Here is a 12415-nt window from a genome sequence, read left to right on the forward strand (position 1 = left end):
AAGAATTCTATAACCTGGTTAGAGTTCTTGAGCAGAAACGGATTGTCCACGGGGAAAAGCTTAAGTTGTCATTGCAAAAAACCTGATACAGAATGTTGCCATGTTCCAGCTTCAGAGACAATAGTCCTTAGTAGCATTTTTAACTTATGGGTTTCCGCGCTAAAGAATGCATTTAAGAAGTTTTTCTTGCTGTTATCGATCGCCTTTACAAGCTCTGAAAGGTTTAACCGTTCGCAATGTTTCTTTGCGCGGGTCTTGACTTTAGTCAAGGATACTTTAGGATGGTTGTTGAAGACTGACGAAATAGCATCCCTAGATTTTGTTTTAAAAACTGTGCAAGGCAGAACAGTGAATCCACCCTCCTTATCGACCAGAAGGAGACGAAGCGAGTGATCACGTAAAAAGGCGGCCACTCTTCTGACAGGCAGAGAGGGAACCGAGTTCTTGCACCGGTGCAGGACATCAACCCCTTCCAAGACAAACCGAACACGTGCTTCAGCCTGTGTATACGGAGACACCTGACGAACCAAAGATAGTTGCTCTAACCGACATTCCCCAGACGGCACAGCAACTTTGGTCCGAGAGAAAGAACACGTTCCACATAGGCTGGCAAGGTAACGTCACCTACGATGTGCACGTTGCAGGATGGGGCAGCCGAGCTCTGGGCAGGCTTTGCTCTAAGTCGTCTCAGCACTTGTTGCCAGAGGAACTCCATTGATTTATCAACCAGGATGTGGAAGTTCCGCAGCTTACGTTGGTGCGAGGAGACCTGTGTCCTGCTGCACACCTGGGCGCTCAGGAGGCCACGGTACAGGCGAGCTTGCCGACTCCAGCCGACGCCAGCTACCATAAAGTAGCTGTGATACCTTACATTCACAAATTGTCGCACTAGCTGAAAAAGGTAGAGCAGCGGTACGACGTGAAAGTCCTCTTCTCTGCTCCTCACAAGCTGTCAGCGCTGTGCAAGATGACGGATCGCGAGACAGCGAAGGAAAAGAACTTTGGAAAGAAGCATCGGCGGCCCTTTGTTGAATGCGCAGAAGGCGTAGTATACGAAATTTCGTTAAACTGTGGTAAAACTTATGTCGTCCAAACTGGGAGATGCGTGAATGACAAGTTGAGGGAACATGCCAAAAATGTATAAAATGCCCTTAAAGGAAAAGATTTTGAAGGCCTTCTGGCCGCCCACTGCCTTACGTGTCAAGAATATTCTCCAGACCTTACTAGCACCGTCATTAGAAAAAATAATAATCAACGTGTAACGCGCGAAATCATTGAATCGGAGTTGAATTGTCACGTTGTAGTGACGGCAATCCAGCAGACAGGAAGACATCAACAAAACTTGCAAACGAAGCTCTTTATTTGGGCTGACTTGCGCCCGCAGAAGAACTGAATCACTCGGTGGCGGCGTAGAAAGGGAAGTTTATTTTTTCTAATGTCAACAAATATACAAAGCAAAACTGCTGAACTCAATGCTCTGGTCAGTCAAGCACATGCGCAGTGACGCAGCACTGAGCACGTCAGTAAGGCAGTAAGAAAGCCGACACTCCACCGCCGCGTAGGACGATGAAATATACTGTAGTAAAATGGGAGTTTGGGCGAGTTGGTTAAGCATCTTGTAATAAAAACAGGGCAAGGACACAGGACGAGAACGGAGAGTAGACACACACGGCGCTGAACTTGCAACTGCGTTTATTGGAAAAACACGCTGCTTTTCAAGGCAGGGCGTCAAGAAAGCGCGCGCATGCGCTTTGTCAATAATACACTTATCGGGTAATAAAATGTCTCGTAAATTCACGTGTGATTATCGGTGCTAAACACTGTTTAGCAACTTCATTTCCTTAGAGGACAATGCTACTGAAGGCTGGCTGACACATCTGTTTCCTTTTATCAAGATATGAAATGCCTCTGCTACTTCCCTCGTGCTACGATCGTTATGTATGAACAAGACTTCGGTGTCAACAAAAAACGGGGTGCACTTACACTCGAGACAATGCTTGGCCAAGTTTGTTGAAAACTTTCCCAAAGAATTTTGATGCTCCAAAAGCCGTACATTAATGCAACGACCTGTCTGGCCAATATAAGTACGGCCACAGGAAAGAGGAATCTGGTAGACCACAGCAACCTTACACGAGACGAACCTGTTTGCATGGTTAATTTTACACCCTGTTTTCTTTCCCATTCCATCTCTCTTCCTTTGAACAGCTGCCCCCACCTTGCCTACCTTATTAGGTGCCGAGAACACAACGTTGACACCATACTTGGCCCCCACTTTCTTAAATCTGTGCGAGAGCGAATGTACGTACGGCATTACAGCTATATTCTTTGTTCCATCGTCCACACTGGCGCGCTGCTCAGAGTCACGTTCGAGGGTTTTCAATTTTTTCAGGATCTTTTCTGCACACGACACAAGAACTGAGTCTGGGAAACCGGCCTGCTTACAGCGGTGTACCTGGGCGCAGAGGCTAGTCTTCATTTTGTGAGAACAGGATTTCTTTAACGCCATACTCATGCACCCGGTTACTATCCCGTTTTTTACTAGTTTCGAGTGGCAAGAACTATAGTTCAGCAGAAGCTTCTCACTCCGAGGGGAGTATTGCCAGCACACGTGGTCTTTTTCAAAGACCAACAGTAAGTCCAAAAATTATAATGTGTTATGCTGAGGAATTTCGTGCGTAAATTTCAGCCGGGACCCGTTCTTTACAAAACAATCTAAAACACTTGAGACGGTTTCTGCCTGAGGGGACTTCACAACCACAAGGTAATCATCAACATACCTAAAAATGCGTATAAAACCACCTGCCAATTCATTCGCCACTTCCTTGTCGACATGACTAAGGCGTCTTCCTTAGTCATGTCGACAAGGAAGTGGCGAATGAATTGGCAGGTGGTTTTATACGCATTTTTAGGTATGTTGATGATTACCTTGTGGTTGTGAAGTCCCCTCAGGCAGAAACCGTCTCAAGTGTTTTAGATTGTTTTGTAAAGAACGGGTCCCGGCTGAAATTTACGCATGAAATTCCTCAGCATAACACATTATAATTTTTGGACTTACTGTTGGTCTTTGAAAAAGACCACGTGTGCTGGCAATACTCCCCTCGGACTGAGAAGCCCCTGCTGAACTATAGGTCTTGCCACTCGAAACTAGTAAAAAACGGGATAGTAACCGGGTGCATGAGTATGGCGTTAAAGAAATCCTGTTCTCACAAAATGAAGACTAGCCTCTGCGCCCAGGTACACCGCTGTAAGCAGGCCGGTTTCACAGACTCAGTTCTTGTGTCGTGCGCAGAAAAGATCCTGAAAAAATTGAAAACCCCCGAACGTGACTCTGAGCAGCGCGCCAGTGTGGACGATAGAACAAGGAATATAGCTGTAATGCCGTACGTACATTCGCTCTCGCACAGATTTAAGAAAGTGGGGGCCAAGTATGGTGTCAACGTTGTGTTCTCGGCACCTAATAAGGTAGGCAAGGTGGGGGCAGCTGTTCAAAGGAAGAGAGATGGAATGGGAAAGAAAACAGAGTGTAAAATTAACCATGGAAACAGGTTCGTCTCGTGTAAGGTTGCTGTGGTCTACCAGATTCCTCTTTCCTGTGGCCGTACTTATATTGGCCAGACAGGTCGTTGCATTAATGTACGGCTTTTGGAGCATCAGAATTATTTGGGAAAGTGTTCAACAAACTTGGCCAAGCATTGTCTCGAGTGTAAGTGCACCCCGTTTTTCGTTGACACCGAAATCTTGTTCATACATAACGATCGTAGCACGAGGGAAGTAGAAGAGGCATTTCATATCTTGAGAAAAGGAAACAGATGTGTCAGCCAGCCTTCAGTAGCATTGTCCTCTAAGGAAATGAAGTTGCTAAACAGTGTTTAGCACCGATAATCACACGTGAATTTACGAGACATTTTATTACCCGATAAGTGTATTATTGACAAAGCGCATGCGCGCGCTTTCTTGACGCCCTGCCTTGAAAATCAGCGTGTTTTTCCAATAAACGCAGTTGCAAGTTCAGCGCCGTGTGTGTCTACTCTCCGTTCTCGTCCTGTGTCCTTGCGCTGTTTTTATTACACGATGAAATATGTCGACCATTTGCGCAAGAGCTCAGCCTCACTCATTGACAGTGCGTCCACGCATGCTTGCTCAAAGAGGCACGCGCGGAGGCTCTGCAACATTGGAAACATTGCTCTTTGCGGACGCCCATTTAAGGAAGCCGCTCCACGCTGCCGCCACAAAACGAACATGCCGACACACAAGAGCATATTTGTAAACAGTTCGCGTGAACTAGTGCGCGCTTCGAGGCGGGTTAAAAACATCCGTGACACTAGTACCCAAAAGGTGCGCGCCACTACACAGTCGAACATAGCGTGCCGCAACGTTTCTAAGAGACCGCACTGCGGGCATCGGGCGGAGGGCGCCACGCCCCACGCCGCAAGGCGGTCTCTTGTGGGCAGGACCCGCCAGCCTCGCAGCCAGCCGAAGTCCCTGACATTTGCAGGAAGCGCAGCTGAGGTCAGTTGGCGCCAGCGTGCCCGTCTCGTTTTCTGGAGTTGTTCGCGGGTCAGCTCAGCGACCGTTAGTGTTTCACACATCCTGGAGGGCGGGGTTTCATCAACATCCAGATCGGGCACGCTGGCAGTCAACGACGCCAGAGTGCGACGCACGTTAACGAAAATGCCGGCGGCTGCTCGGCTGTAGGGCCAACCACGTGTTGTGTAAAAAACACGTTACGCGCTGTACCCAGAGAGTATGTGAGGAGTGGTCTCCCGGGGTAGTCTGGGTTGCGTACAAGATTTCGTACTCCTCGCAAGGCGAGCACATTGCACATGGCGCGGATGCAAGGTACACTAAACCCACCCATGTACAGTGGAAGGCGCATGAACATTCGTGACACAAATTCGGTTTTGCCCGCCCAAACGAAAGAGCCACAGGCCGAGGTTAGCCTGTGAGCAAACGTGCGCGGTGGGTTTGCGACGCGGGCGACAAAAAAACGTGCGGCTAGGATTGTGGACTTAACCACACAGCTGCGCTCTGCCATTGAAAGGCGGAAAGTTGACGCCACCGAGAGGCGTTTCTCAGCATTCTTGCGGAGGTTAGTCCAGGTTTCGCGGGCTACTTCTCCGCTGGCGAGGAATACTACTCCCAGGACTTTCACTCCCTGCACCCACTCCACCTCGCCCTCAAGGTTCGGTGTGAAGGTGCCAAACCTTAGTGCCTTGCTTTTTCTCCTGTTCAATAGGGCCCCCGATATCTCGCTGTACTCGAGAAACAGCCGCGAAAAAGCGGCGTAGCTATCCTCGTCCTTGAGGAGAAGCGACACGTCGTCGGCGTAGGCCGAAACCTTGATTTGGCTCTGGCCAGGCAGAGGGAAGCCGCGTATTTATGGGCTGTCGTTAATGCGCCGGATGAGTGGATCCAGGCATAACGCGAAGAATGTTGGGGAGAGAGGGCATCCTTGCCTTATGCCCCGGGTGACTGAGAAGGGAGCGCTCTGGTGGCCGTTTACGGAGAGACGAGCATTCAGGTCTGCGTAAAATAAGCACAGCCTGCTGACAATTTGCGGCGGGAATCCGAAGGCTTCGAGGACTCCGAACAGATACGAGTGTTCCACCCGATCGAATGCTTTCGCCTGATCAAGCGAAACAAAGCACCCGCTGAAGTTCGTCCTGCTGGCAAATGTGAACAGGTCTCTTGTGAGTGCCAATGCATCAAAGACAGAGCGGTCAGGCACGCTGCTGGTTTGAGCCCGGTGTATTAGGTGAGGCACGATTGTCCGCATTCTTGTGTTCAGTAAAGATGCGACTATTTTGTAGCCTGCGTTTAAGAGGCTTATGGGCCGCCATGCTTGCGGGTCGGAGGGTCACCGCCCGCTTTCGGAATGAGTATGATGCGACATTCGCGGAAAGAGTTTGGACGTAACCCATCCGCGAGGAAGCCGTTGACCATCGTTAGCAGCGCTCCTGGGATCTGGTAAAAAAAAACGTTGTATAAAAACTTGTTGGAATGCCGTCTGGACCGGGGGAAGAGGCTGCATTCATACTCTGCAGGATGACGTGCAGCTCTTGGCTTGTCGCTGGTGCGCAGACGTTTTCATGCAACTCTTCAGCTACTCGTGGCAGGTTTCCAAAAAAGCTTTGTAGAAGTCCCTCATAACCATCTTGAAGATGTAGCCAACTGTCCGTAGAGAATAGGTTCGAAAAGTGGCTTGCGAAGATCGTGCAGATATCGGACGTGGTTTATTTATTTATTTAGAACATACTGCAGGCCTGCAGTAGGCCCAAGCAGGAGGGGCGAATACATAATATATGCAAAAAAGATCAGGTTTAGCAAAATTTGAAAAATGTTAAATATAAGTTGTAACACAAAATACAGCAATAAATACAAGGCTCAGAAGCAAAATACAAAAAGTAAACGTAGAAATAAATTGCTCTCAAATTAAATGCTGTGAAGAAAACATTGAGTCAAAAGAAACAGCTCTGGTTAAGAGATCTGGCGGACACCTGTTCCACTCCTCAATGGTGCGTGGAAAAAATGAGTATTTAAAGGCCTTAATCCTAGCATTGTAAGGGGTTAATGATTGTGTATGATGATTTCGTGTTTGGCGCGTAGTGTTAGGTTTAAGGAAGGGGTCTGCATTCATAGACAGTTTATGGTTTTTTAGTAAGAAAAGTAGTTTCAGTCTTTGAATTTTCCGTCGCAGCTGTAATGTTTCAATACCGTGAGTTCGCATGAGGGTGGTTGGTGAGTCAGTTACACGATACTTTGAAAAAATAAAACAGACGGCTTTGCGTTGAATCATTTCAAGGGCCTCGATGTTAAGTTTAGTGTAGGGATCCCAGACGGTGCACGCATATTCTAGTGATGGTCTTATTTTTGAAAAGTAGGTTAACTTTTTAAGTTCAGGCGGGGCAAATTTTAGTTTGTCTAAGAAAGCAGAGTTTTCGAAAGGCTTAGGAGCATACGTTTGATACATGTTTATTCCAGCTAAGGTTTTTCGTTATTGTAACTCCTAGATACTTGTGTCGCTGACTTCGGTCAGAAGGTGAGATGAAATATTGTAAGGAAATGAGAAGGACGCCTTTTTGTTAGTTATCGTCATGTATACTGTTTTCTCTAAATTGAGCTTCATGTCCCATTTATTACACCATGTATGTAGGTTCTGAAGATTGGAGTTTAGTAAAACTTGATCATCTTGGCAAGTAATTTGGTGAAATAAAACGCAGTCATCTGCAAATAATCTAATTTGAACAGGGGTAGGTATGACGTTAATAATGTCATTGATATATATCAAAAAGAGGAGAGGTTCGAGGACGCTTCCCTGTGGGACGCCTGAAGTGACCGGCAGGTGGTTAGAATAGCAATCATCAATACAAACACATTGTGTGCGGTGAGAAAGGTATGAGGAAATCCAACGAATTATGAAATTAGGAAGACCAATAAGTTCAAGTTTGTAAATTAGTTTGGCATGAGAAATAACATCAAAGGCTTTGCTGAAGTCTAAAAAAATAACATCCATTTGACCAGCGCTATTTAGTACACTTGCAAAAGTATGAATGACAGAAGTTAGCTGAGTGACAGTGGAAAAGCCTTTTCGAAACCCGTGCTGATGGGGGGTAAGTACCTTGTTATCGTTTAGAAATGTAGTTATGTAGTTAGCTATGATATGCTCAGCAAGTTTGCAACATGTGGAAGTTATTGATATGGGACGATAATTAGCAATCAAGGCAGGATCACCCTTTTTCAGCACGGGCACAATCCGCGCTTTCCTCCAGTCGGAAGGAATGTTTCCTGTTTCAAATGATTTGCGGAAAATAACAACCAGGAACTCTGTGATGGCTTCTGCATAACGGCGCAAAAAAAATATTTGGTATCCCGTCAGGTCCAGCGGACGCTTTAGGTTTGAGGTTAAGTAGCATGGAGAATACGCCAGATGAAGAAACAATGTCGGGGGTCGAGTTGGGAGACATGGTACTGGGTTGAACAAATAAACCATGATGGGAAAACACACTCTGAAAATACTTATTGAATGCCTCAGAGATTTGCGATTTATCAGCAAGCTGCACACCATGACATGAAATGCGCGTAATTGTTTTTTTCTTTTTCGATAAAAATTTCCAGAACTTATGTGGTGAGTCACGAAGAAAATTTGGCAGGCTATGCTGAAAGTAATTTTGTTTAGCCTGGCGCAAAGCGCTTGTGAAGTTAGTCTGATGTATTTTAACTATATTTCGACAGGCACCCCCACGCTTCAGACGTTTGATTTTTCTTTTCAAATGTATTATTTCTCGCGTGATCCAAGGAGTTTTTTTACACGTTTTCTTTGTTCTATTAGGAATGTAGTTATCAATGCAGTACGTACAGATTTCTTTAAATTTATTCCAGAGTTCATCAACATTAGTTCCTCAAAACATGTCAAGGTGTAAGCTGAAGTAGTCTAACACACTTTCATCATTAGCTCTGGAGAAGTTTTTCACAGAAATAATTTTTGCAGGTTCACTGTCGACATTTTGTTGAATGGGACAAGTAAAAATCACCATGCAATGATCAGATAACCCAGTTTCAACTGAAACAGTAAAACGTTCTGTTTCTTGGCTGAGAAAGACGAGGTCGAGAATACATGCAGCTTCACCGTGTATGAGCGTTGGGTGCTTAACTCCCTGTTGCAAATTATGAATCAGCATAATATCACACATGCATGAAGAATTTATGTCATTGTTTGTACTAGGGAAGGGACTATTCCTGTCATTATTTGGGAGATTAAAATCACCGACAAGGTATATTTTATCACGACGAAATTTAGACATGTGATCGGCCAGATCACATAAATATTGAGGTTGTGAATCAGGTGGTCTGTATACAGCAAAAAGCACAAATGATCTACCCCCGTACGACAGTTTTAAAGTCACACTTTCATGGTTAGCTATTTGCTGCAACGTGTGTGCCTCTGTGTTTTGATTCACCAGGACCGCAACTCCCCCTCCACGTGTTGCTCTATCACGGCGAAAAACTTGATAAGAGCGGGGGAAAACAGTTTCATCATCAATATCATCTCTCAGCCAGGTCTCGGTTTTAACTACGGCGTGTGTATTGTGAATCAACAAGATAGCCTACAAAGCCTCCGATTTATTTACAATACTACGTGCATTGATATTACGTGCATTGCTTTGGGTGCCGTCTGGGAGTGTCACGAAAGGCACAGTAGCGGGAGCGAATTCCTCTGCCGTGCCTGCGCGTACGTGTCGTAGCACAGCCGGGTCTGATATAGGCCGCCCGAGCTGGTGTGCACGACTAGCTGCCCGTGATGACTGGCAGAGCAACACGTGGTAACGTGCTTTAAGTAGACCCAGGTAATCGCTCATGGCAAAGGTTAAGGGTGCTCCCCTCTGCACTATACGGATGCGCTTGAGGGTGTCATTCAGTGCATGAGTTACCCGGCGTCTCCGGTCTTGACCGCCCGCCACCAGAGTTGCCTGCCAACGAGCCTTGAGTGTGTCCCATGAATCAGTCGCAACGAAGCACTTGCACGATGCGGCCAATGCCGTACGCAGTGACGCCATGCTTTCCGGGTCTGCCAGTAGGCTCGTGTCGATGCGCCACGTAACAGTACGTGGGGTGTCCTCACCAAAGTCGAGCCTGACTGACAAGGGGTCGTGATCGGAAATCACGGGTGTTCCTGCAGGAAACGCGAGAACTTCACAGCTAACGACAAAAGAAGCGACCTCTGGTGGAAAATAGAATTTGTCTATCCGACTAGCTGACTGTGCTCTCTCCCACGTCGCTCCAAAGGCATCCCCCTGAAGCTGCACCCACGCATCAGACAAGCGGAACTGAGTCACGAGATCGCGGAGCGCGGGGGCACCGGAATAACGGCGACCGTGACCCTGTCCGCGGACGTGTCGATGTTAAGTACACAATTGAAGTCGCCGACGATGAAAGTGGGGTAGGGATCAAGGAGGAATGAGTCGAGGCGCTTAAAAAAATCAGAACTACTAGTCTGCCGTGCTGGCGCATATACAACCAACGCACGTACCCGCCGCTGGTTTAGTGTGAAGTCGACCGCAAGAGTGCGGCCGTCCTGCCCGAAAGTGCAATGAGCACCCGCGCGCAGGCAGGGGTTTACAAAAACGACACCAACACCGCACATATGAGAATCAGTCAACGAAAAATAAGCAAAAACAGAAAACCGGGTGGTGAAATTCAGCACATCAAGTGAAGTACGGAAGTTGCATTCCTGTAAAAACAGGATGTCGACGCCCCTAGCCCTGGCAAAGTGCATCACCTCTCTCTGTCTGTCTACGGACTGAAATCCCCGAACATTCAGGGAGAGGAGATGCACAACCGCCATGACTGCCAAGAGCTTCGACGGCATAACATACAACCTAAAGAGCGCTGCCATGGGCGGCGCTTGACGCGCGCGGCACTTTTTTACTACAACGTTCGTTAACTGTCCCTTCAGATTCCGATGATTGGGGCTGGGCACGTTTGAAGTCTGGTCGGGAAAAGTCCATATTTTCGGGGTCGTCGGCGCTTGTGGCCTCGATCACCGGTTGCTGCGTGGTCTAGGCGACGCTCGCAGCTGAAGCCGATGCCGACGCCAGGGTCGCTGATGGGAGGGTGTGGCTGGCTGGTGACGGGAAGCGCGCGTCGTCCGGACCTCCAGGAGTCGTCGGTCATGACACCTGGCCGCACGTCAAGTCGCCTGTCAGGCGAAGCTGCGTGACTTTGTCCGCCACCTCCTCCAGGTCGTCCGACGTCACGCTCGACTCGTCGCTGCTGCTCACGGCGTCATAGGTGTCTGTGCCGGGTGGCGGCGGCAAGGGTTCCGCAAAAACAGCAGCGAACGGCTCCACCTCGTTTGAAGGCGTCCCCTCACACTGCTCCTTCACGGGCACCTCCGTCGCGGGGGCGGGCTCGGGCTCCCTTGGGCTGCTGGTCGTAGGGACCACGTCGGCAACCGACGTCCGGACGGTGGGTGTGCTCCGCGTTTCTGTGAACACGTTATCCTTGCCCGGTGCATTCCTCGAGGCGGCGGCCGCCGCATAGGACCGTGGTCGCAGGCAGTCTGACGTGGCGTGGCTTCCGCCGCAGCGCCTGCAAGCCGCTCCGCATCCGGCCGTGTCGTGGCCGAACACCTCGCAGCGAGCGCACCGCGGCGTTCGACACGCCGCACCGATGTGGCCGTCCTGCCCACAGCGGGAACACACCTTCAGGACGCCTCGGTAGTCAAACATCACGCGATGGCCCTGGACGGTCAAGAAGTTCGGCACCGCCTGCTTCATCTCGATCCGGACCACGCGCGTCCCGTTGCCGACGTGACGACGGCCCTTGAGGACGGGGTGGGTGACGTCCAGCACCTTGCCGTAAGAGGTCAGTGCTGCCGCTAGCGCCCCATCTCCCACGTACAGCGGCACACGAAAAGCCGTCACGTGGACCCCGGCGGGACCCACGCAGGCCACCCACTGGGACGGAAGTGCCATTCACGTTGAAGGCGCCTTCCACTAGCATCTTCTCCGCCCCCGCAGCCGAGGCCAAGGCGACGCAGAACTTCATGCCTCCATGGTGCTGGAGGCTCTCTAGCCCTTTCGGGCCAACAACCGACTCGATGCCGTCGACGATGTCGTCAGCCGTCGCGTCGGTAGTAACTGTAAACTGACAACAGTGCGCCTTTGGGGGCGGCGCACGGAACACCGGAAGGGCAGCAGGTCCCGGGCCTCCCATGACGTCACGGGCGGCCGACTGGGCTGCTGCTTGAAGGTCACGAAGTTGCCCGAGCACCGGCAAAGGCACGGTGCCTGGGCTGGGAGGCTGGTTGCGGAACCTCGGGGTCGCAGTGGATCCGAGGCCCGCCTGCACTTGTCGAAACTTCTCAGCAAGCCAGCGCCGAAAAACCTTCGCTGGTTTTGGACGAGCTCGGGCATAGAAAGAGAAGTTTATTTTTGTCGAAAGAAACAAAAATACGAAACAAAACAGTTGAACTGCAGTCTGATCTTTCAAGCACATGCGCAGTGACGCAGCACTGAGCACGTCAGTATGGCAGTATGAAAGCCGACACTTGACCGCCGCGCAGGACGATAAAGTATGTCGACCATTTGCGCAAGAACTCAGCCTCGCTCATTGTCAATGCGTCCACGCATGCTTGCTCAAAGAGGCGCGTGCGGAGGCGCTGCAACATTGGGAACATTGTTCTTTGCGGACGCCCATTTAAGGATGCCACTCCACGCTGCCGCCACAAAACGAACATGCCGACACACAAGAGCATATTTGTAAACAGTTCGCGTGAACTAGTGCGCGCTTCGAGGCGGGTTACGAACATTCGTGACACTAGTACCCAAAAGGTGCGCGCCACTACACAGTCGAACATTGCGTGCCGCAATGTTTCTAAGAGACCGCACTGCGGGCATCGGGCGGAGGGCGCCAC

This window comes from Amblyomma mixtum, chromosome 10 (genome assembly GCF_055824585.1).
Source record: "Amblyomma mixtum isolate Tamu chromosome 10, ASM5582458v1, whole genome shotgun sequence".
NCBI classification, from domain to species: domain Eukaryota; kingdom Metazoa; phylum Arthropoda; class Arachnida; order Ixodida; family Ixodidae; genus Amblyomma; species Amblyomma mixtum.